Below are 24279 nucleotides of genomic sequence, written 5' to 3'. Positions count from 1 at the left end.
TGGGAAACCCCTGCCTAAAGGTTGTAGCTGCAATTCTATTTCATGAAGTGCATACACTCCTGGCAGGATGCGGCAGCGGCGGGGAGGTGGGGTAACCCTTTTTTCTGCCCTTCCGCTTAGAGCAAGAGCTTCATTGCAAGAATATCATGGGGAACTTTGTCAAAGGCCTTACTGAAATCAAGATATGCTACATTCACAGCATTCCCTTCATCTATCAAGCTTGTAACTCTATCAAAAAAAAGAGATCAGATTAGTCTGGCATGACTTGTTGTTCAGAAACTCGTGTTGACTTTTAGTGAAAGAAAATCCATTGAAAATAATGCCTCTATTTATTATTATTTTTCGCAATATGAAGCAAGTATCCCCAGGATGCATTGCGCCTGGGAGGTTTATAGTGCCACCCTCATGCACGCGTTCCTATGGGAAACTGTGTTTTGGTTTGTGAATTTTTTTATATATAAGGCTCCCACTGTAGTTAAAATGGGTGTGATTCACAAAGGCTCAGGTTTTGAGGAAACCTCCCTCCATTCACCTACTTCTGTACCTTACTTCTTGTAGTGTATTTGTTGTATTGATTTGTTATAATATAATTTAAGCCTTTGCCTCAATCTTCATCCATAAAGTTGGTAACAGATTGATTGATTGACTGGTATTTTATAATCTATACACACACAATAACCTGTACTTACTTAAAGTATTGCCATTATATTTCCAAATTTGGTAAGAAATATATAAACAAAAATGCCTACCTATTGAAATTTCACCAGACTAGTAAAAAAGAAAAAGAAAAGAAAAGAAAGAAAAGAAAGACATCTTGTTTTGCATGAATAGCTGGCATCTCTTTTCTCTTGCTCTATAATTAAGCGGTAGCTGCAGAAGGCCAGTTGAAATCAGACCCAAGTAATGATGATTTAAACCTTTTTTACATACCTTCTAACTTGCATCCTGGCCCTTCTGCGTTCATGAAGTGTGAATGCTGGCAATAACTGGGCAAAAAGCAATCACAGGCAGACTCATAATGATGATACCTATAATAACTCTCTGTTTTATGCCATTGTTTATATTAACATTAGCTATGTTTGGTACCTGTAATGAAATTGTCACCCACATCAGAAGATGGAATGCATAATTCCATCAGCAAATGGTGGATTAATGGGTTAACCTCTGTGTAATGTTTGAAAGGGCACAACAGTGTCATGATTGCAGCAAGAGCAAAAAGAGGAGAGGACCCTAGTATTTTCAATGCTGTTGACTGGAAAAAATCCAGGGCAGAGGATATGCAGGGCTAGGAGCAGAAAATGTTTTCTTTCTTTCTTTTCCATAGCCTGCAGGCCCTGATGTATGAATTCAACAGCATAATCTTTCTTCCACTGACAGGCTACCTATGCAATGGATAAGGGGAAGCAGAATACAGTATAACTTTGAAGAGAAGTGTGTCTTGAAGAGCTATGCTTTTATCAAAACTGAACACTTACACCTTTCAGTATGAAATGGGCCCTAATGATGTGTGCAGTTATCAGGAACCAGACACAGACAAATCTGTCCATTCCTGTTTTTTCACAGTTCCTCATTTTACCAACCTTAAGTTTGTTCCATCTCATTACCTATATATTTTTAAAGTAAGACTATATGAATATTCTTATTCATTTTTATGTGCGTTCCCCTTAATATTCACCTTTGGCTTCATTTTTCATCGACTATATCTGCATACCATTTTCACTGTTATACACACTCTGTGTTCCTTTCCTCAATATATACATTTAAGGGAAGGGGAGACATAGTAATGTTTTTTTAATAAAAATAATGAGGATCAAACAGGCAGGGTAGAATGGCTGTTGGTTACATATTTTACATCTTAAGTCCTGTGGACCAGTAGATGGCATGCAAGTTTTACTTCTAAAGCAAAGACGAAGAAGCACACCCTCCTATGCTTGGATCCTAAGCACCATTGCACTAAAGCCTACAGGAGGGCACAATAGTGTACTATTTTTGTGGTAAGCTATGAAGTCTGTGACCAGACCAAGACTTCTTTTTAAAAGCAGATGTAGTGCATTTCTGAATCACAGCACACTGTGGAGGCAATGTTGACTTAAGGCTAGAAATATAATTGAGATCTGGTAGGTATTTTAAGATGGGAGGGAAATCAACAAGCCTTGTGTCATCTTGATTTGAGTATTGCTTTTATTTGATAGCAAGTAATTTATTTCTTTTGCACTTAGCTTGTTACACTGATGCTGGGCTGCTGTTACTGATTCATCCCATAGCCTATCCTCAATCAAAAGGGGATTATCCCTCTGTTTTCTATTATGTTAATATGAGAAGATTTTTTAAAATCTTACATGAATAATTTTCTGAGATGTCTTAAAGTCAAAGAGGCAGCAATCGTGGAATAAGTCTCACTAAGACTGTTTACTTCAAGCATGCATACAACCAAGCTTGATTCATATATCATATGGTATAGTTAAGTACTCCGACTGTGACCTTACAATATGATTTTCATGCAATACGATGTTTTGGTGAGCAACCTCACATGAAAAAACTGGAATTTGCCTCAGAATTTTCTGTAAATGTAAGGGTAAAAATTAACCATAGCATTTCTCCAAGAAAGGGTTTTGTTTTGTTTTACTGGTTTGACTGTCAGACTTCAAACAGGTATGACACCTCTTTGTTAATGTAAATTTCTTATTCTTTTTTTCATGCTCACTTTTTGTATATCTGACTTTCAAACCAAAAAAGAATTACGTGAAAGATGAGCAGACTGTTAGCCACACCTGAAGCAGTTCCTCCAATTAATAAAACATATACAAATCAAAATGTGTATAAGATACTGAATTAATTGAATCTATAATAGATAATTGCACAGTATAGGGTACTGGCTTTTACTGAAACAAATCATTGATCTGTTTAACTTACTATTACCAGCTGTGATCGGCAGCAGCTCTCTATGGTTTTAGTCCCAGCTGGAGATCCCAGGTGATCATGGTGATCTTCCATTCAAATGTTAACTAGGCCCAACACTGGTTCATTTCTGAAATCTGATGAGGTTGGTGTGTTTATGGTGACTTTTAACATTGTTTTTAAAGAGTCAGAGTGGACAAAGGGGAGCAACCAACAGTTGGGCTAGGCCTGTGGGCTGGAGGTTCCATTTCTTCCTTATTCCTATGGGTTTGTGTAGTAGATAACTTGTTTACACTGAAAATAATGGGAACAGCTTATACACCTGACAGCACTATCTCATCTGACTGTGGAAGAAGACTCTATTATCTGTGAGTTTTACCACTCTATGGCCACTTTCTGCAGGACTCCCTCCAAATAAAGGATGAAGGCCACAAAGAAAACATCAAATAATCTCTTTGGGAACAGAAACATTGCTATTGACAGCTAGCTCAGAATTCATGGCCCAACAACGTCTCTTTCCTTGAACCATTGACTTCCAGAATCCTCCGATCAGCATGGCTAACAGCTGTGGTCACAGAGTTGAAAGTGAACTATGTGAGATCAAGAGGAAGGGCTGATAGAAGGAAAAGCAGTAAGTGATGGCTCTTTAGCAGATGCTGGCAGGCATATTGAGCTCTGCCTGTACTTCAAAAGGGTGTGATAAAGATGAGTCCATCTTCCAGACATACTTTAACAACATGTGCATGAGCGACACAACTCAAATGTGTGTGTATGCCATACAAAACAGCAACAGCCGTTGCTACTCCTACTGGCTTTCCTGAAAAAAAACCCTGATCAACAGAGATTTCTAGCTTTTACACAGATATTCTGGTAACCTATACATTTGTTCAAAAATATATCAGAATTTGGAAACCAAGTTTTTTGAGACTACAAGACTCAGAATCCTCAGCCAACACCCATTCTGGAAGATGGAGTCCAAAAAATAACATTTCCTACCTCCTAATAAAGCGAACTGTTGCAGAATAGTGATAACAATTCTTCTTAATAATTGGCAACCCTGTTTCCAATCACACATCTGCAGTTAACCCTTCTGAATTTCAGTTTTACAAGAATGCAAGAGTCTGCCCCTTCCCATGGGGAACCCACATGTGGTACATGAGCAGAACAGCACTTTGCTGCTGTTTTGCCTCAACAACTGCTATTCTGAAGCCTCCTGACTTTCGTACCAGAGGTGTCCTCAAAACTCAGCATTTCCCCCTCCCCAAATCTACTATTAACATCAAAGTATTGACTTGGTGGAGCCCAATTTACATTTATATTAGGAAATCATATTTTAAAATAGTTTATCTATATAGCATGTCTTGTATTCAAACAGATTGCTACCCTCAGCCATCTGCAATAATTTTAAAAACCAAGCACAACTAAAATACTCTATTGGTAGAATCCTCTTTCCCCTTCCTCAGAACCCCACAATTAATGTGCGGTATTCAATTTATAGAAGGAGAATTGAAATCCTTGAACTAAGTTAGAACTTCTGAAAGTCAAGCTTTCACTTAAAAAAAAGAAAGAAAGAAAACACTGCTCATATGTCATCAACATGACCAGCGATATGTGTTTTTGTACTTTCAAGCTTTTGGTCTGGATGCTATGTTTACTGTTAGAACTGGTCTTTTACAAAATGAGTGGCATATTGTATAACATTGGGTTATAATAAACACCAATGTGCATGTGGAAGTCTTTGGCTACAGACCTATATGCACTTACATAAAAGGAAGTCCCATTGAATGCAATGAGGCTTGATTCTTAGAAACATGTAGGATTGTGCTATTGATCTCTCTTTGCATTAATATACATATTATGCACATTATACAGGATCTGACAACTGATGAAAGAATGTCAAGCTGACACCTTTAAAAATGTTGAAGTTGCACAGATGTCTTGTGGGATGAATGTTCAGTGTCTGATGGACCAGTCCTATATGCATACCACTGAGCGATAAACACATTTGTAAACAGCCTGATTGTCAGCATATTTCCTTCAAATATGCTTTGATTAAGGCTAACAGGAAACTTGAGAAGGCAGTTGAAATGAACAGAAAAGCAGCTGGTCTTTCGTAAGACTTAGGGTGGCCAAATATATACCTTTCTTGCAGTCAAACCCATGCCAAAACTATCTATTCATCAATGCTTGCACATTCTCAATAAATGGTGAGTGACTTGTTTTAAATTCAAATTTCACATAAGTCTCACATTTGCTTAAGCTGTGAGTGCTTTCCTCCATATAGAGTATCCTGGTTGTTACTGGGGCAGCCAATAGAGGAAGTAACACTAACCTACTATGGATAGATCTCTTTTTCCTCCACTAGTGATGTGTTAGTGTACCAGTATCTTTCCAGGCACTGCATTCATGAAAATAAATTCTTGCCAAAAAAAAAAAATATGGTGGCAGAACTGGGAAAAATACCATGTCGCATGTTGCTTCTGATTTACAACGTCCTACCATTTCTGGTGATGTATGGAAGTGAGAGCTGGACCGTAAAGAAAGCTAACTGCCGAAGAACTGATGCTTTTGAATTGTGGTGCTGGAGGAGGATCTTGAGAGTCCCCTGGACTGCAAGGAGAACAAACCTATCCATTCTAAAGGAAATCAACCCTCAGTGCTCACTGGAAGGACAGTTCCTGAAGCTGAGGCTCCAATACTTTGGCCATCTGATGAGAAGAGAAGACTCCCTGGAAAAGACCCTGATGTTAGGAAAGTGTGAAGGCAGGAGGAGAAGGGGACAACAGAGGATGAGATGATTGGAAGCAACCAACATGAATTTGACACAACTCCGGGGAGCAGTGGAAGACAGGTGTGCCTGGCGTGCTCTGGTCCATGGGGTCACGAAGAGTCGGACACGACTAAACGACGACGACCATTTCTGCACCCAGTGTACTGCAAATGAGGAAATGTTTGAAGTAAAACTTCTGTAATCCCCCACCCAGAAAAGTTTACTGGGGTATTTTGGATATTGTATTTTAAAATAAATAAAATAAAATATTTTTTCCCATCTGTCCAGCTTCTGGCATCCTTGGTCAGCTGCTAATCTGACACCCCAAAACAGCTGCCAATAAACCCTCAGGCAGCTGTCACTGGCACTGCTGTTTCCTTGGGGGCCTTCACTTCAGCCTTACTTGGTAACAGCAACAACAGGCAGCCTTTTTAACTTCCCAAAATGCTCCCAATACAAAGTTACTCTGAAGCATATTGGAATAATTAAATAGGTGCCATGGGATGAGTTTATGTAGAACACTTTCTGGTAATTATTTTTTCTCGTGGTCCCTTCAATCCTTGAGCTGCTCTTTAGTCATGAGGAAGTCTTAAATTCTATTTAGGCATTCTTCCTCTAAGATAAAATGGAAGCATATGAAGGCTATGGTGCCATCACCTAAATTGCATTGCCAGGCCTTGGTTCCCCACCCTATAGAGGACAAGCATCTGCAACAAGAAGCGTGTTATAACCATGAAAACTCTGTGGTACAATGTAGTACTTAGATACAATGTAGAGTACTAGGAGGTTCTCAAGCACACAGTGAGCAGCCATGAGCAGAGCAGTTTCCCACCTGTAGATGCTTGTTCTTCAACATTTAGAGAGTGTCATAGGACCACAGAGGTACAAAGGTGGAGCTAGCTTTATAAATCTTGCCTTTCCACTCTTGATGTGAGGAAAAAAATGAGTGAATAAGGGTCTGAATAGTCATCCCTAAGGCTTTGGAATGGTCCTTCCTTCTAAAGGTTTATTCTTCTCCAAGAGCAAAGAAAGGATTCTAGTGTCAGATGCCCCCTTCCAACCCTTTTCTCATGAAGAATTATAACATGGCTTCTTCTCTCAGTCCAGAAGTCCAGTACCAAGGAGGGAACAAAGAAGAGTACCAGGGGTATGTATGGAAGAAGCACCTATTATACCACAAGGTCCTACCCCCAACCACATCCCCAACATGGGGGGAACATTTTGATCAGCCTTAGACCAGATGGAAATGAATTCTATTTCATTGCTTGCAGTGAAGTCTTCCGTCTTTCTTTTACTCTCCCAGACACTTGCAATTAGGTGGTGTCCTCCTGAGGTAAAAGCCCCATGGAAGGACAACTTCTACTGTTTTATTGGGGAAACAAATGAAGAATGAATGAAGACTCCCCAGTATTGGAGCACTATGCCAGAGAGCATAGGATTGTTCCCTACGTGATAAAATAAAGAATGTTAATGTGGCATGAACATTCCTAAGTTAGAGTATTCATGCATCTGATGATCTCACAACAAATTAGAGTTTAATGTGCCACTAAGACTCATTATTTTTTTCTGCAATGAGTTAGCATAGGTTTTTTCCCCTATGGAATTTATTTATATGACTGATGTTCCTCTAACCCTCCTAATGCAAAACACAGCATCCTCTCCCCCCTGGTTATGGAACATTTAAAGCTATTTTTCATGCATACCATTTGTGTATCAACTACATTTGCTGACTCTAATCACATGTTATCATAAGTATCCCAGTCCATTTCTGCACTATTGCTTGAATTATTTTCACCATGGGCAGAGTTTACGCTCCTAATAGCAATTGTCCTCTGAAAAAGCATCATGTCACAGGCTTTAAATATTGATTTAAAGCTTTAGAAGAATGTCTCACTGACAGCACTTGAGGAAATGCATTCCAAAGACTCCTCTTAGAAGGAATTAAGAAATGATTTTGTCATCTTCAATTATATAGAAATTTCTGCTTTTTATGCCAATTTAGTCTCTGAATAACAATTTCAAGGTCAAAATGCTACAGTAATTGACAATATGTTTATGCAAATGTTTTAATGAGTTTTTAACCTCCTCTTCTTTCAAGCAAGTAAGTTACCTGGAATGTGTTATTATTCTGATGTCCTTTATGCATAACATTGATACATTGTTGCATATGCTACCTTGGAGTTTTAGTGTAAATTCTGTTTATGTATACCAAACTGTAAGCACATAATGATAGTTTTGATCATGCAGGGGCTTTTGACCCAAAAATTTCACCACAGCAATAGCTCAGAATCATATTCCTAAGAAGCAAGATGGAAGCCTAGATAAAGACCAACCTTTTCTTTCCTCACCAAGTTGTACCATTGACCATGGAAGCTTCTTATTATTCTCCATATGCCATAACTCTTCAAATATGGCACATACCCAGAACCCTGTTCAAACATTCAATTCTAGGCGCATGAGGGATTCTACAGGATTATGTAAGGCTAGTCATAACCCAATGACCCATACACGTTGGCTACACCTGCAGGCAGTGTGTGACACACATCAGTCCAAGTTGTGCTGCTTATGCATGTGAAGAGTTCCAACACTGGGACAAGAAACTTCATCAATTATGGCTCTTGTACTCCTGGAGCAAATCTTATTCAAATACATGTGGCTCCATTCAGACTAGGGTTGATCACAAGAAAGCCCAAGGCTATGGTGCGCACAGACATCATTATTGAAGAATGACTAGCTCAGTCAATTTCTACAGCCCCCCTCATACATTCAAGACCCATGAAGATCCATGAAGACAAACCAGAACTCTCAAAACTAGGGTGAAATAAAAGTAATGGAGCTAAGCCCTTAACTAGAGATGAGTAGATAAGGGAACATAGGATGTATTAGGAAAAGGCAACAAAGTGACATGTATTTATGAATTAGTATAAAAGCATGTAATCTGCATTTCAGCCCAAGCTCTGATTATTGTCCACCCACACACACCCCATTGCTGGAGGGGAGGGAATTGCGAGCGTTCCCTAAGACTCAGAAAAGGGTCAGTTGTATTCCCCGTCTCCTTACAGTCTCCACTCCATTCCAGTCCCCAAACCTAAGCACTCAAAGAGGTATTCCTGTGACTTGTACCCTGTACAACTCCAGAAGGTCTTGACAGAATCTACTCCATGTGCTATATAAAGAAAGAGAAAAAGAAGGGAGGTGAGCAAAGCAGGGCCTGAAGGGAAGCCAACAAAAGGGCTAGAACTTTGTCTCCCAGGAGCTTGGAATTCAATTAGCGATGGGGACAAATATAAAAACGGATTGGTTTTTCTGATGAATATAGCCAATATGTTAAATATTCATCACTCTGTATTTGTGCGTTCCAAAGACCCTCACGAATACGAAGGGATGAATATTTACCTGTTTTTATTTGTCCTTCGTATTAAGAAACAAAAGCATTCTGCCTACCACCCTCTTACCTTAATCACTGCTGCCAAGGTCTTCTGGCCTCACAGCCATGCATGTAAACATGGAGACTGGCTGCCCTTTGCAAAGATGGCGGCTGTGGCTTCATTTAGGGTAGGGAAGCTGTAGCTGCCATCTTTGCAAAGGGCAGCCTGGAGTCCCTTATCCTGCCTTAAGGGAATCCAGGCTACCCTTTGCAAAGATGGCAGCTGCAGCTTCCTTACCCTAAATGAAGCCACAGCCACCATCTTTGCAAAGGGCAGCCAGTCTCCCTTTTTACACACCATGGCTGCGGAGGCCTGATGGAGACCTAAGCAGCAGCTACCCTGTTTCCCCGAAAATAAGACCCAGATGTACTTAGACTACAGCTCCCAGAAGCCTTCACCACCACCTCTGCTGGCCAGGATTTCTGGGAGTTGAAGTCCAAGAACATCTGGAGGGCCAAGGTTGGACACCACTGCTCTAATATGATTTTTCAGGATGCTCATAATAAAAGCCCTACCCCAAAAATAAGCCCCAGTTAAGTGAAACCCTGCCCTCCACCATTGTGCAGCAACCAGAAGATGACATGACTGTATTTGAATCAATGTAGATTGTTGTACATGAAAAAAATCCCCTGAAAATAAGCGCTAATGCATCTTTTAGAGAAAAAATTAATATAAAACCCTATCTTATTTTCAGGAAAACACAGTATTAAGGCAAGGGGTTGTCAGTGGGAGTGGAGTAGGGAAAGGAATGGGGTGTGGGGTAGGCTGCTGGGGTGGCTGGATGTGTGTGTGTGGGGTGGCTGCCCATCGGCTTCTGATCAGGTCATCGGCGGCCGGTAGGCAGAATGAGCTTCTGTGCTGTGTGGTAAACTCTCCTGGGGGGACCCAATTTGTGAGTAAATAACTCAGATGTCCGATATCCAATCTTCATCAAGTTTGGCAGGTGTGTTGGAGAAAGACATGGAAAGCTTCTTTGTGATTCTGGATTCTCTAAGTACCTGGGGGGAGATTTCCTGTGGGGGTCCTCTTTGTGACTACAGTGGGGTCTTGACGTGAGAACTTAATCTGTATTGGAAGGCGGTTCTCAAGTCAAAAAGTTTGCAGGTCAAATCTGCATTTCCCATAGGAATGCATTGAAAACCATTTGATCCGTATCTGCTCTTTTCCGTCCATAGAAACTAATGGGAAGCTGCTATTCTGCCTTCGACCACTAAATGGAGATATTTTATTTCTTTTTTTCTTAGGTCAAGAAAGGTTCAGGGAAGGCAGGGAAAATACAGTCCAGGCAGTACAGTACCAGGCAGTCTGAAGACTGTCTCCCAATCCACTCTCTAAACGCTGGGAGGAGTGAGGAAGCAGACAGGCACCCTTTTCACTGGCCAACAGTTAACTAAAAGTTCACATTTTGCACTTTCCCTGCCTCCCACGTGGGTTTTTTTCAGTTTGTAACTCAAATCTAAATATGTAAGTCAAGTCAATATTTTCCTATGAGAGCGGTTCTTAAGTCAAAATGTTCTTAACTCAAGACGTTCTTAAGTCAAGACCCCACTGTACATAACTTGGGGGTCCGTTATCCAATGTTCACCAAACCTTCAGGATTTGTATGAAAGTGTCTGAGGAAGCTTCCCTGAAAATTTGATGTCGATAGGTAGTTGGGGGCCAATGTTATAGTCATTTAAAGTGCAGACAAATCAACAGATTGAGCCATCGAGTCATCGAAGAATATTTGTATATTTGTATTCGTTGATCAATTAACCTTGAGGAATAATGGATCAAAATGAATCACTTTTTTTATTTGTCCCCATTTCTAACTTCAATATTTCTGAGAAAGAAGTTTTAAACATTACAGGATTGGAAGGCTGCTTCCCTTCCGGAGAAAGGGCTTCCCAGTTTCTTGGATTCCCGTCTGATCCAGCCATGGGTTTGCACCTGATCCATGCCTGCAACAACCCTATCATCAATCAATCAATCAATCAATCAATCAATCAAACAAACAAACAAACAAACAAACAAACAATCAGATTCCATTAATACTATAGATTCCACAGCAGTAAGCACCCAGACTCATGCATACAGAATTTTGCCCTTAAGACAAGATGGATGGCATTTGTATTTTTTAATTAATTTCAACAATTCATGATCTGCCAAAACACACACACATATTTTGTCTTTGAGTCATTGGAAAGAAACAGCTAGCAGCATGTTCTCCCCCTTAACCCATATTTTCAAATTATACACAAATTAATACACACAACTGCCTCTATTTGAAAATCTGCACACAAAACATATGTAATTAGTGGCAAAATGCATATAAAATGAGTACAATGAGAAATAAAAGGTTAAAAAGTGCATATGGTGAAGAAAACATATACAAGTTCCCATGTACAAAACAAAGGTGGAAAGAAAATGTCAGTAGGTTTCAGAAAAACAGGATGAGATTTTTAACTTCTGAGATTTTTAACTTCCCTGCCCTAAAGTTAACAACCATATAAGAAAAAACTGAAAAAAGAAACAGAACATCAAATCATTTCTAATATTCAGATATTATAGTAATTAAAGTCCCAATCCCTATTATGTAAAATATTCCTCCAGAAGAGTTACTTGCAGAGAAAAATAGTTAAAGACTTCCTACTTCTGTCCTGTGGCTTGTCTGAGTCACCTACTCCATTTCATTGTGTGCAAGCCATGGGTGTCCCTGGACAGAAGAAGGAAGTATCTAGTTACCTAAAATCTCTGCAGACCCAGGGCTCCTGAGGTCTAGTCCAACACTTCTAATAATACAGTACACCATGTTTTCTCTCATGTTCACTGGTATAATTCAAACCAGAACTGACAACAGTAGAAGCACAATTGTTTAATTTTGTTAGATACAGGATTACTATCTGTTGGAATGAACAGTTAATCAAATGTCTATCCACCAAGTTGGCCACTTCTGTGGCATTAAAGACGGATAACTGAAAGCCAAGTTACATACTAAGAATTGATCTTTTCATACCAAGACACCTTCAGGAGACAAGTGATGAGTTTTTAAAGACCTAGGTAAAATACATTTTTTCTGAATGTATTTCTATTTCCATGCCAATTATATCATAATTGAACACTGCATGGTAGTACAGCTTTTTTAAAAATTGCAGGTTAGCAGTTTCTTGACATATTATTGAAGAAGGATTATTCACTGCCAGAGAATTGCTTCTCTAATGATGTCATCATACAGGTCTTTTGTAATTTTCAAATAATCTCTTCTTGGGTCACAATATCGTTGCTTGTCTCTTTATGCACTTTGATCTACACCTCTCCAACCTGCCAAATGGACTTCAAAAAAACCCCACACAGCCACAGCTTTCAGGGAGCCAAGCTAGTACAACTCCTAATCCCAATGTGAATATGGAATCTGAGTGGACATGGACTTGAAAAGGTCACATTTTAGAGTGACAACATGGGCATCACCAGAAAAAAAGGGCATTGGGGCAGGGTGGAAATAACAAAATATGGCCCAGTTTTGTATAAGATGCACTTGTAAAGGTGTTTGGAAGTGTGTTGCACAAATAATGTTTGTTAGGAAGTAGTGCAGGAAAACAACAGTGGCTGTCTTATTCCCTTCCTATCTCATGTCCACATGTGTACTACTGACACAGTAATTATTTTGTGATTTTTACACAAGGAGCTACTTCCTATGACATGATAATGTACATGATAGGCATGTAACAAGTAAAATGTCTCATTCATACTGATTTTCTCACTGTGATCCACATGTGACCCACAGAATCAAGAAGATTTTCTGGCTCCCCACAAAAACAAGTTTCCCATCCTGTGTTTATTTACGTTCCTGATTTTTAATCCATTGTTCAGAGCAAGAGAGCGCCAAATTCTGTCCACTTTAATACCCTTTCCGATGAATTATGTGGAAGAAAGGCAGGAATTATAATACTCTTGTGCAGCCTACAATTTCTTGCAGGGGAAAAAAAGATTATAAAACATCTAATAAATCCTTTGAGATTTCCCCCAAGATGTCTTGGGTGGGAGGGATATTGCTTGGTGAAATCTTACGGTGAGAAGATTTTTGTGAGAAGCTTTTTGTCCCCCTGAGTTTCTCTCTGATAGCAAGAAGGTGAAAGATTCACCTTCCATAGCATGTGGCCTCCCCAAAGTTTTACTCGGCCACCCTGCTACAGTAAGGAAGTAACCCTGGGTTCTCAAAAAAGTATGCTAGCAGTCCACAGCTACTGTGACACTGATAAAACATTGAGTATAGGTCTGGAGGGGGACAGGGCCTCTGTCATTCAAGGACCAGTTTATCTAACTACTGAGTGGCTTATCCTTGGTGATTAAGTGACAAACTCACCACAACAATTTTGTGTGGAACAGTTGCAATGTCCATCTGTGGAGAAAATATATGCATCAGTGAAATCACTAATCTAATGATTTCACTAATGATTTCACTAATCAGTGAAATCATTAAAAGTAATGTGTACACATCTAGACATGTAGAAATAATTATTATAATGTAAATGGAAAAGCAATGCTCCTCATCATATAGGAGAAGACTGTGACAAAGTACCTAATACATCTGATGTCCACATGTTGGTGGACTCCTGTGTTCCCTTTTGATTGTTCTTTATCTTTAAAGTAGACGTGGATTAAACGGCCTTTCAAACACAGGATTACCACTCTTGGCAGCTTTCATTGTTTTTGGCAGCTTTCTAAAACACTGAGCCTCAATTCACCTTCAAATAGTCTCTCTACAAAAATTTAGTCTAAATATTATATTGCCATAACAGATTGTTAGAGTACTGCATGAGACACGGTAGACAGCTCTATTACACTGTTAATTGTCAAAGCTGAGAAAAGCAGTCCTGTCAAAAATATTAAAAATCATATTAGTGAACTGAAATGATTTGACACATACATTTTTTTTTCACTCTAACACATTTTTTGCATGTAGCCAATCTTTTAAATTTTCATTTAAGGTCCAAAGCATATAACTCAGTCTTATGAGATATTTGTTGTTATATGCTTTCAAGTCAGAACTGACTTATAACAACTCCAATAGGGTTTTTAAATTAAGTGAAGTATTTAAGAAATGATTTGACCCGTTCCACTCCCCCAGGGAGTTCTCATGGCAGAGCCAGGAAACTGAATCCAGGTCTCCTGGATCCTAGTCCATTACTCTATCCAATGCACCACACTGGGTACCCTTACAAGAGATACCTGTGGCTAAACTCCATCACTTTTCAGATTCCAAGTGAAAAGCTTCAATGTTTGATGCTTCCTTGTGTAAATATCCATGCATATTTACTATATAAAATTAACATGGTGAAAGACGAGAAGCCTAGAATCTTTACCCTGACACATCCTGGAATGACTTGGTGTACTTTTGAGACTGTTTTCTTTCTTTCTTTCTTTCTTTCTTTCTTTCTTTCTTTCTTTCTTTCTTTCTTTCTTTCTTTCTTTCTTTCTTTCTTTCTTTCTTTCTTTCTTTCTTTCTTCTAAAATGCAGAAAATGTAGTGAGTGTTGCCTTTGCATGAACTAGCAAATGTAGTAGCACAGAATGCAGTTGTGTCTTTCTGAGCAAACAGCTTACCTGTTTGATGTTTGTGTGTCTTCATAGAAAAAGTGCTAGGTTTTTTTTTCCATTGCCGCATTTTGCCTAAAATGTGGAGTACACAATGAGGGGAGGAAATACTTTTTCCCGGTTCTCCCACTAGATATAAGAGACTGGAGTCCCACTTGTTGTCCTACTCTCACACTGGAATCAAAGAACATGAGAGACACTGCAGACTAAAACAACCGGAAAAATCAGCAGTAGCTGAACATGCCCTAAAACAACCTGGACATGAAATTCTTTTTCAAAATACTGAAGTACTGGACAACACCAGCAATCATTATGTTAGACTGCACAGGGAAGCCACTGAAATCCATAAACTACAGAGCTTCAACAAAATAGAGGAAAGTCTAAAACTTAATAAGGCCTGGCTCCCAGCACTGGAAAATACAGACTGCAAAAGGTCAACAAACTCTACCCAGCCACAAGGACCAGGGATCATTGCACACAAAAGACCAGCTAAAGACACCCATCAATCACAGTGACAGCTAATTCCCCCCCCCCCATCATAACAAGACATCCACAACAAAAACACGCTGATCACCACTCTATCTCCTGAAAAGGACAAAAGCTGTTCCCACAGCTATAAACATTCAGCTACCCAACAAACAGCAACAGAGCATGGACAGAGTTAAGAGCCTCGTGGCACAGTGGTTAAAACGCTGTACTGCAGCTAAAACTGTGCTCACGACCTGGGGTTCAAATCCCAGGTAGCCGGCTCAAGGTTGACTCAGCCTTCCATCCTTCCGAGGTCGGTAAAATTGAGTACCCAGCTTGCTGGGGGGGCAATGTGTAGCCTGTATAATTAAAATTGTACACCGCCCGGAGAGTGCTTGTAGCGCTATGGGGCGGTATATAAGTCCAATAAATAAATAAATAAATAAATAAATAAATAAATAAATACTTCTGTTCCTCTGAAGATGCCGGTCACAGAGACTGGCGAAACGTCAGGAAGAATAACCTTCTGAACACGGCCAAAGAGCCCGAAAAACCCACAACAACCATTAGATCCCAGCTGTGAAAGCCTTTGAGAATACCTTGACAGAGTGTCTTGCCACACCAAGATGGCTTACTTACAACCAGTAATAAGAACTTAGCAAGATTTCTTCACATCTCTAATGCAAATTGATTTGACAAGTACACAATGGTATTTATCAACATTGTACGAGATACATCTGAGAAGGAGCATGTCCTTGTCTTTATTTTGGAAAGATTAACTCTGTTGCCGCTTCTGGCTTATTTTTATTCTAGCACTCCCTTCCCCCTCAAATAATCATGTTTCCTTAGAAATCAAATTGTCTTTATTGGGACTGACTCTCAGGTTATGGGGCACAAGGTTTCCGATTTAATAAAATAAAACTAGATAACATTAAAATAGGAAGAAATGGTAATTTGTTTATCTTAATCCATGAATTACGTAACTGGCTAAGTCCATTCCATAATCATATTTAAATATTACTTATTCTATTTCAGGAAACAACTTAGAAAATAAAGGTTAACAAATTATTGCCCTTACAGTTTGGCCTCTCTAAATCTACTGGGACAATTCATTTGCTAAACAAGGGCAAGAAGGAGATTAATTATTTTACATCTGATGAAAACAGCCTATGAATAGAATAGCAAAGCTGAATATTTTTATTCCATTATTCATAGGACACAATAAGAAAGCAGAAAGAAAAAGAGACATTTCATATCCAGTAACAGAAACTACTAGAGGATGAATCAGCAAGAAGACTGGCTGTGTCATTTAGCATAAAATTGCTGTAGGCTGCAGTTATTACAGACACTGGAAGCAAAAACTAGAAATGGCACGGAAGGAATGGAGGACTTGCCCTTGTCTGATTTAGGAAGCTAAACAAGACATGATTTGTCTACCTGAACAGGAGACTACCAACTAATCACCTGGATCTCCAGGAATAGCCAGGAAATAATCTTGCTTGAACCCTGGATAAATGGTGCCAGTTAGAACTGACAATGTCAGACTTAGTATAAGACAATTTCCTATGTTCCAATATTCCCTACGAAGACTGGCCCTTCCATTATGTCATACCATTTTTTTCCCTTCAGTGTCAAAACATAGGAATACTCTGGCCTCTGCACATCTCACAAGTCAAAGAAAGGCTATGAGACCCAGACCAAGATGGACTAGTGCCATGTTAAATGCCCTTTCTCATTAAGCCATTTTACTAGGCATGTGTCTTATTTCTAGCACAGATGTTGTTAATGCTGGTCCAAGATATTTCCATGCCTTATGTAAAGGACAAAATGGTGCCCTCTTCCATTCCATGTACAAGAACAGTCTAGACTGACAGTTTGTGATTGATTGATTGATTGATTGATTGATTGATTGATTGATTGATTGATTGATTGATTGATTTATAGCTATTTGGTCCCTAAACATCTAAGGCTGTGTATCTGCGGAGCAGGTGAGATAGAGGATGTTCTCCATTATTTACTTTACTGTCAGTTATATCAGAACCCCCGAGAAAAGCTCTTGGGTAACATTTTGGCTGCTCTACAGGAGGAAAGCCCTCAGATAAAGGTGGTCAGGTTACTCTTGGACGTTGACCCTTATGTTACATATAGAACAGCGCTGTTCACAAAAGCGGCCAGAAATATTTGAGCTAATTTTCTGAAAGCCATTGCGATCAATTGTGTGGGAGATTCCCAGATATGAAGGGTCTCTTATTATTTCATATGTCTTTGATTTTATCATGCTTTTATTTGACCATATCTGTATTTTAAACAATGGTGACGGCTTTTAGCTAATACAATAAACTTGAACTGAACTGAAGCTACCACAGCTTCCACTGTATTAAAAATTCTCATAGTGGCTTAGGAGGTGCTGGACAGGGCGCATGGTACACATATCCTGCTACCTCCCATCTTCTATCTCTCGGCATTTGCCATCTAAGATGGGCATCTCAGTCTGCCTAGTGTCCAAGCACGTCTGTCTTTTACATGACTTCATTTCTTCCTTTCCTTGTCTTCAAAAGAGCATAAGTACTATCCTTCTTATAAACAATCCTTCCCTTGCTAATGGCAGTGACAAAGAAGAAATACAGAACTCACTTCAAATGTTGGTTAATTTATTTCATCCATTTAAAGGATTTACAACCTGCATTCCATCCAGCAATGGATCTCAGAGAAATATTCATAAAATTTTGAAATCTACAATACAGTATTAAAAACAACACAAAGCATTAAAAGAAGAATATAATATAATTGAGAGGAACAGGTATTCAGCTGCTCAACGAGATGTGAAATAGGCATAGATTAAAATCTCTGAAAATGGGGGTGCAGGTGTTCTTGGCTTTATAATACAAACAAACACACATTTCCCTACCCCTGCTCTTCCCACACATTTCCCTACCCCTGCTCTTCCCCTGGCCTAAGTTTCATCAAAACAACAGATTTTGTGGTCACATTTGGGAAGATTACAATGTAGTAAGCAGTTCCGAACATCAGGGAGTCAGAGCCATCTAAATCTTTTGTCCATCAATGTACAGTTTGCCAGAATGATTTGCCTCACTCCAAGTGACCACTAAACAATTCAAAACAACCTACATTTCCCAGGACCAGTGCAAAACACTTTCCTGCCTGAAACAGAGGGGCAAATGATGCCTCCTTCCCACAAAATCAAAATGCATAGTATCTGTGGGAGTTTTTGTAACTTCACATGCTGCCTCTAGTAAATGTGTCTGGGAGGGACCTTTCTGGGCTGGGGTGATTGCCGACCACTAATAGCACTAACCAATTGTTCCTTCTGCCTCTAAGTTCAACAGAGCTCTCTCGGCTCAGTGAAGTCTGTTGTTGAAAGCAGTTATGTGTGTCAGTTTACTGTTTGATCTGTTCACATTTGTAAGTAATGAAAACTTTTAATCTTTCTCCAACTAATGTCTCAGAGTGCATTATTGAGACTGCAAGTGCCTGCTGATTAGAAAAAGGGGCACTTGAAGCTATTCTGTTTTTGGAAATGAAGCTGCTGCACTGCTACATGACGGTTGCTCTTTGGTGTCTGGTGCCCAAAGTCACATGGACTTATGGTGATGTGCTGAATGCCTGTGTATGAATCTTTGCCCCCTATATTTATAATATCTTCAGATGTTCACACCTCCCCACTACCTTTAAACAATCTCTTTCTCCAGGGACCTAGAGATCAAAAATAATTTTAATAGGAAATTCTATTATTTAAATAAATATCATAACTCTAATGGCTTATAGCTGAAAATCTGGCAAGCTATCACTTTGACTATCATGTGATTATTATGACCAAAGTTTTTGCAAGTCCTGAAGGAACAAAGGCTGGTAACATAAAGAAATTAGACCCTCAGAAACCTAGGAAGCTAGAATATTCTTATTTTAAAGCATGTAAATTATAAAACCATCTCCATGTCTGATCATGATTTGAAAATCAAGTTCAGCTGTCAAGTGTGAAGTTCAGCTGCAAGTGATCTTGCTTTGCTGGAGCTAACCATTTGATTTGAAAAGACTGTAGTAAGCTATTATTCAAACTTCAATTTAAAACCCTTTCATATTTCAAGGCTACTTTTTTCATACCCCTCTTAATTTTTAAACATTCTATAGACACAGCATTTCACTTCTTGACATTTTGGTATAACCTGTTAACACAGACCTGGATCCTACTGAGCAAGAACATTAGTCCACTGGCCTCAGTATAGACTGAGGCCCAAACTAGATGCCATAATTAGCATCTCATGAGAAGCAAAGCTCCCAAATACGATAAAAGATTGTCCTAGCCGTAGTTTGTTTCACCCTCCACTATTTAAATTAGTATGCATCTTGTTTTGTGAAAGGTTATCAGGACGTAAACATCGGTTTTATTTGGAAGTTGGCACTCTGAAGCAACTGTATGCCTGAAGAGAAAACACAATAACAGGAAAAAAACACACATACATTTTCTTTAATATTTGAATTGACTTTAAGATTATTTTAACAGGACATGTTGGGAGGTTAAGGTGAGACCTTCATGTGCACTACAATGAACCTATAAAGCCTAAAATATTATAATTCTTAGTGAAATATGTCCACATATGGAGTCTGGTTCAGAATCTGCCTGCTTATTCTGCTGCTGATGCTAATAAGCATACAGGGGTGTGTGAGAGAGCAGGATGGGACAAAGCTACAGCTACAAAATGCCAAGAAGATCATTATTCTCTGTTCCATTGAAGCTAAAATTAATTGAATAGTTGGAACAACCACAATAATTTCATCAATGGCAATGGAATTCTAGATGTTGTGGATTCTATGACACTGGAGATACAGAACACAAGTTATAAATTCTCCACTATGTATTTTATATATCTTTTTGTGTATCTGACACACAGAAAATGTAGAAAGGAAGAATTTACAGCCTCTTGTCCAGAGTTCTGCAGTGTTTCTGAATATATACCATGCTTTCTAAAACACAAAGAAAAACACAAACACAGATCTACACACTCACAACCTTTCTCCAGGTGTTCAAAGAAAATTCATGAAAAGAGTTTGTATGTTCCACACAAGAACTGGCCCTGGGAACTGTGTTCCTCCACACACATTTGTGCTTGAATTTAAGTGTGTTGGGCTGAACATGTTTAGAAATCTTCCTGCGACTGGAAACCAACACAATGTGGTTGTGACCCCTAACTGTAATGTTTCTGTAGGCCAATAAGTGTTCTCTCTACACCCTTTCCTCTCTATTATCCCTTTTTCTGCCTTGGATTCAAGGCAGACCTTTCAACATCACAATAATCCAAGTTTATGCACCAACCACCACTGCTGAGGAGACTGAAATTGAACAGTTTTATGAAGATTTACAACACCTTCTAGAACTGACACCAAAGAAAGATGTTCTTCTCATTCTAGGGGACTGGAATGCTAAAGTAGGGAGCCAAGAGATAAAGGGTATAACAGGGAAGTTTGGCCTTGGAGTTCAGAACGAAGCAGGACAAAGGCTAATAGAGTTTTGTCAAGAGAATAAGCTGGTCATCACAAACACTCTTTTCCAACAACACAAGAGGCGACTCTATACATGGAAATCACCAGATGGGCAATACCGAAATCAGATTGATTATATTCTCTGCAGCCAAAGATGGAGAAGCTCTATACAGTCAGCAAAAACAAGACCTGGAGCTGACTGCGACTCTGATCATCAGCTTCTCATAGCAAAATTCAAGCTTAGACTGAAGAGAGTAGGAAAAACCACTGGGCCACTCAGGTATAATCAAATCCCCTATGAGTACACAGTGGAAGTAAAGAACAGATTTAAGGAACTAGATTTGGTGGACAGAGTGCCTGAAGAACTTTGGATAGAGGCTCGTAACATTGTCCAGGAAGCAGCAACAAAAACCATCCCAAAGAAAAGGAAATGCAAGAAAGCAATATGGCTGTCCAACGAGGCCTTAGAAATAGCAGAGAGGAGAAGGGAAGCAAAATGCAAGGGAGATAGGGAAAGTTACAGAAAATTGAATGCAGACTTCCAAAGAATAGCAAGGAGAGACAAGAGGGCCTTCTTAAATGAAGAATGCAAAGAAATAGAGGAAAATAACAGAAAAGGAAAAACCAGAGATCTGTTCAGGAAAATTGGACATATTAGAGGAACATTTTGCGCAAAGATGGACATGATAAAGGACAAAAATGGGAGGGACCTAACAGAAGCAGAAGACATCAAGAAGAGGTGGCAAGAATACACAGAGGAATTATATCAGAAAGATGTGGATATCCCGGACAACCCAGACAATGTAGTTGCTGACCTAGAGCCAGACATCCTGGAGAGTGAAGTCAAGTGGGCCTTAGAAAGCCTGGCTAACAACAAGGCCAGTGGAGGTGATGGCATTCCAGTTGAACTATTTAAAATCTTGAAAGATGATGCTGTTAAGGTGCTACATTCAATATGCCAGCAAGTTTGGAAAACCCAACAGTGGCCAGAGGATTGGAAAAGATCAGTCTACATCCCAATCCCAAAGAAAGGCAGTGCCAAAGAATGCTCCAACTACCGGACAATTGCACTCATTTCACACGCTAGCAAGGTTATGCTCAAGATCCTCCAAGGTAGGCTTCAGCAGTATGTGGACCGAGAACTCCCAGAAGTACAAGCTGGATTCCGAAGAGGCAGAGGCACTCGAGACCAAATTGCTAACTTGCGCTGGATTATGGAGAAAGCCAGAGAGTTCCAGAAAAACATCTACTTCTGCTTCATTGACTATGCAAAAGCCTTTGACTGTGTGGACCACAACAAGTTCTTAAAGAAATGGGAGTGCCTGACCACCTTATCTATCTACTGAGAAACCTATATGTGGGACAGGAAGCAACAGTTAGAACTGGATATGGAACAACTGATTGGTTCAAAATTGGGAAAGGAGTATGACAAGGCTGTATATTGTCTCCCAGCTTATTCAACTTATATGCAGAATACATCATGCGGAAGGCTGGACTGGAGGAATCCCAAGCTGGAATTAAGATTGCCAGAAGAAATATCAACAACCTCCGATATGCCGATGACACCACTCTGATGGCAGAAAGTGAGGAGGAATTAAAGAACCTTGTAATGAGGGTGAAAGAAGAGAGTGCAAAAAATGGTCTGAAACTCAACATCAAAAAAACTAAGATCATGGCCACTGGTCCCATCACCTCCTGGGAAATAGAAGGGGAAGATATGGAGGCAGTGACAGATTTTATTTTCCTGGGCTCCATGATCACTGCAGATGGAGACAGCAGCCACGAAATTAAAAGACGCCTGCTTCTTGGGAGGAAAGCGATGACAAATCTTGACAGCATGTTAAAAAGCAGAGACATCACCTTGCCAACAAAAGTCCGAATAGTCAAAGCTATGGTTTTTCCTGTCGTGATGTATGGAAGTGAGAGCTGGACCATAAAGAAAGCAGACCGCCGACGAATTGATGCCTTTGAATTGTGGTGCTGGAGGAGACTCTTGAGAATCCCCTGGACTGCAAGGAGAAAAAACCTATCAATTCTAAAGGAAATCAACCCTGAGTGCTCACTGGAAGGACAGATCCTGAAGCTGAGGCTCCAGTACTTTGGCCATCTAATGAGATTAAAAGACTCCCTGGAAAAGACCCTGATGTTGGGAAAGTGTGATGGCAAGAGGAGAAGGGGACGACCAAGGATGAGATGGCTGGACAGTGTCTGCGAAGCAACCAACATGAATTTGACACAACTCCGGGAGGCAGTAGAAGATAGGAGGGCCTGGCGTGCTCTGGTCCATGGGGTCACGAAGAGTCGGACACGACTAAACGACTAAACGAAACGCTATAATCTGAATTCTGTTTAGAACTATATTCCTTAATAAAGCAATAATGAATAAGATTGCATGCATTGGTCTCTTGTACAGAATAGCCTAACTAATTGGCCATGAATATTTTGCTACCATATAGAGCCCAGATTTTACCTGAGTGTTAACTCATGGATTGTCTGTGTTTCTTGCCTTTTCTTAACAAAGGGGATGGACTTGAGGAAAGAGATGTAGTGCAGTGCCTCGCTGAGATTTTGGGCTCATCTTAGCTCATAAGGACTGACTAATCTCTGGAATCTCTCTATCTCCAGCTCCCCTTAATCTCCTTGGAGACGGGGGTAGCTTACAGAGACTAGAGAAGCAGAGCATTTACTTTGGACTCCAGCCTGTGCTGTGAGACCTGCCAACCCTAATTTTTGGACTGCCCTGCCCCTTCTCCCCTTTCTGAGGGTTGTTCTCTCCTATGAGAGAGAAGAAAAGAAAGTAGATGGTGAAGGACGATGAAGGATGAACAGAATTCAGGGTGTGTGTGTGTGTGTGTGTGTGTGTGTGTGTGTGTGTGTGTGTGTGTGAGAGAGAGAGAGAGAGAGAGAGAGAGAGAGAGAGAGAGAGAGAGAGAGAGAGAGAGAGAGAGAGAGAGAGAGAGAGAGAGAGAGATACTGTTTGGTGTAGGTTGTACATACCTCAGTTCTGCTCATCATAATTTGATGAGAGGTTTTACATAACTGAATACTCCTGCTTTGAATGTCTTGTTCCACATCTCCTTACCCTTTTCATTCTTTCATTTTTCTAATGTAGCATGATGACTTGGGGAGTAAGACCATTTTGAATCCAAGACTAGAGATGGACGAAAGCATTTGGCTCTACATCATTTATCATCTGAACTGGCTTCCAAACCAGGAACTAATTTTTTGACAGCTTAGGAAATTAAAGTTTCTGCAGGGGGCAGAAAAGGAAAAATCTTGAAGAAGTCATAAAGTGCTATTGAATTGCTCGTGGATATTTTCCCCCTTCCCACTTCGCTCTGAAATAGATTTTAAGTGCCCCATCTTCAACAGCAGCTGCAAAATGAATGAACATATCTGACCAAAGCAGCTCGCAACACTGTGGTTGGAAATTCAAAGAGCTACTTCAGGTATGCCCAACTACTTGCAGGGAGCTCAGTGGGATTTTTCAGCTGTTTTCTGTCAAACAGTAGACATTCTTGCCACATCAAAAATTATGCCCCCTTATTTTCAAAAGTCATTTGTCACACAGCTTGGGGGAGCTGCTGCTTGAGAAGCAGAAGCTCAGATCCACTTTGGACATGTGAAATTATTTTCATATTTC

At 39.8% G+C, this 24279-nt stretch overlaps 1 protein-coding gene and 1 long non-coding RNA gene across 5 annotated transcripts in view; both read right to left on the bottom strand.

Annotated features, from left to right (window-relative positions):
- Positions 1–24279, bottom strand: part of GALNTL6 (polypeptide N-acetylgalactosaminyltransferase like 6) — a 640150-nt gene that overhangs the window by 424158 nt on the left and 191713 nt on the right. The window lies entirely within an intron of this gene.
- The window catches only part of LOC144589384 (uncharacterized), a 41421-nt gene continuing 17287 nt past the window's right edge, over positions 146–24279 (bottom strand). Inside the window, exon 2 of the long non-coding RNA XR_013545464.1 lies at positions 146–14543. This is a non-coding gene — a long non-coding RNA (uncharacterized LOC144589384). The remainder of the gene's footprint in view (positions 14544–24279) is intronic.

The sequence above is a fragment of the Pogona vitticeps genome, chromosome 5 (assembly GCF_051106095.1).
Source record: "Pogona vitticeps strain Pit_001003342236 chromosome 5, PviZW2.1, whole genome shotgun sequence".
NCBI lineage: Eukaryota > Metazoa > Chordata > Lepidosauria > Squamata > Agamidae > Pogona > Pogona vitticeps.
Note: the sequence above shows the minus strand (reverse complement) of the source record. Positions and strands in the feature narration are given on the sequence as shown.